Consider the following 2,662-nt stretch of genomic DNA (forward strand, 5'->3'; position numbering starts at 1 on the left):
TAGTTTCTCATGTTGCTCGCCCTGATAGAATTGGAGACACACCTACACTTTGTTATATTTAGATTTTGGGAGAGGCAGAGGTTCCAAAGCAAAAGATAAGCAAAGAGAAGTGTAAAAATTAGTGTAACATGGCTGTTCCCAATTGTCATCTTTCATCCCTCAGAAACAGTTATTCTTTCTAGCTGGAAGTTGGTTCAGTCAAAGGCAGAAAACGATCCTCACCTTGTGCCCTTGAGAAGTTCTCATTTGTAATAACAGCACATTTCAATGCTTCACTGTATTTGGACAAACTGCCGCTACTCTGCAGCACTATTGCTTATTTGTCTTCTGTGAAAAGTGGCGAGTGCTATTCATGTTGATACAGAAGAGAACCAATTTGTCCTGGAACCGGGAAGCGGGCCAAGAGGAGAAAGGAATTCACTGACATCATTGCTAAGACACAATTCCTTTCTGCAAGCATCACAGATAATCATTGAGAATGGAAAACTGACCAATATTTTTTGATATTTTATATTAAATCAAGACAAATACCTATGGACTCTGGCTGAGGGCTTGAATTTTTATCCTCCCAGCTACAAGATTTAAGCTTTTCTATTAATCTGTGCTGAAATTCTGTGGTAAAAAAAAGACTTGCTTTCTTCTGTTGTAGAACCCGCTGATAGGTGGCTTCTACTTTTCCTTTGCTCTTCATTCTGTATAGTCTTAGTTTATTCTAGCACTGACACTTGAGATGCGTCATAATCCTTCAATTGCGGATCTTGGTTACTAATTTTGGACTGGTCATAATTAAACCTGTACCAGAGAGATGTGCTTGGAAACCAGGTCTTTTGTGCCGAACAACTATCCCATGTTCTGGGGTTTCATTCACAGTTGTGATCAGCTACAAGAGAAGGGAAGGTTGGGGCTGGAGTATGTACTATGTTCCTGAGTAAACATTTGACATACAGAGAGTGCTCTGATCTGCCTTTGTTTTAAGGTCAGTGAAGTAAGTCTTTGTTACTTGGGAGATCTTTTATCTGGAACAGCCAAACTTCAAATGGTCAGTGGTCAAAGCTGACAGGTTTGCATGCTTTCCCGTGTATGGGGAAAACTTCATACCCTAAAGCATGTGAAAGGAAAACTGTTCGGATTGACTTTTAGATATTGAGCGTTGTAGAGTTTTTGAGAGAACAAATGTTTGTGTGGTTTAATAACAGTAACAATAACAATAATTTAAGACAATAGAAGTATCCATATACAGTATCCCAAAGGTTTTTCAGATACAAAAAAATGCAATGTAGAGCATCCAGTCAAAAGAGGTAACCAATGAACATGTCCACATTATTTGCTACAAGGTGATATCTGTATTGGATTGACATGATTTAATTGACATGATTTAATTGACATTATCTGGTGTGGGAAGGGTCTCTGTCCCCCAGCCTTCGGCCCTGCTTTCTCTTCCTTTCCTCCCCTCAAACCTTTTCCCCTTTAATGTGTTGTCAAAAGCTTTCATGGCCAGAATCATGAGTCAGAGAATCATAGAGCTGGAAGAGACCTCACTGGCCATCCAGTCCAACCCCCTGCCAAGAAGCAGGAAACTGCATTCAAAGCACCCCTGACAGATGGCCATCCATCCTCTGCTTAAAAGCCTCCAAAGAAGGAGCCTCCACCACACTCCGCAGCAGAACAGCTCTCACAGTGAGGAAGTTCTTCCCAATGTTCAGGTGGAATCTCCTGTAGTTTGAGGCCATTGTTCCACATGTCTCCAGGACAGCAGAAAACAAGCTTGCTCCTTCCTATGACTTCCCCGCACATATTTAGAAGAGAAGGCTAAAGGTTCCACAGAACTGTTCCCACGCACGTTTGTGGCTCTTTGAGATTCTCCTCAGAAGGCTTGCTGTGAGTTTTCCAGACTGTATGGCCATGTTCCAGAATCATTTTCTCCTGACATTTCACCCGCATCTATGGCAGTTATCCTCAGAGGTTGGAAGGTCTGTTGAAACTAGGCAAGTGTGGTTTATATATATCTGTGGAAAGTCCAGGGTGGAAGAAAGAACTCTTGCCTGTTGGAGGCAAGTGGCTTCTACTTTCCATTTGCTCTCCATTCTGTATAGTTTATTCTAGCACTGACACTTGAAATGCGTTATAATCCTTAAGGATGTGCATGCAATTGGTCAACATTACATAGTATTGCAGCTTCAAAGTCTGGCTGCTTCCTGCCTTGGGGAATTCTTTGTCACGAGGTTAGCAGGCCCTGATTGTTTCTTGTCTGGAATTCCCCTGTTTTTGAGTGTTGTTCTTTATTTACTGTCCTGATTTTAGTTTTTTAAAAAATACCAGTAGCCAGATTTTGTTCATGGTTTCCTCCTTTTTGTTGAAATTGTCCATATGCTTGTAGATTTCAATGGCTTCCCTGTGTAGTCTGACATGGTGGTTGTGAGAGTGGTCCAGCATTTCTGTGTCCTCAAATAATATGCAGTGCTCTGCTATGGCTGACTTCTCTGGTTGAGTTAGTCTCATCCCTGGATTCGAACCTCCGGCCTTTCTCTCAGCAGTTCAGCGGTTTAACCCGCTGCGCCACCGCTGGCCACCTAGCAACAGCCAATCCTACACTTTCTCCTTGGAAGAGGAGGCTAAAGGTCCTGCCGAACTGTCCTCGTTCGCGCACGCGCGTTTGCGGCTC

The sequence above is a fragment of the Anolis carolinensis genome, chromosome 5 (genome assembly GCF_035594765.1).
Source record: "Anolis carolinensis isolate JA03-04 chromosome 5, rAnoCar3.1.pri, whole genome shotgun sequence".
In the NCBI taxonomy this organism is placed as follows: Eukaryota; Metazoa; Chordata; class Lepidosauria; order Squamata; family Dactyloidae; genus Anolis; species Anolis carolinensis.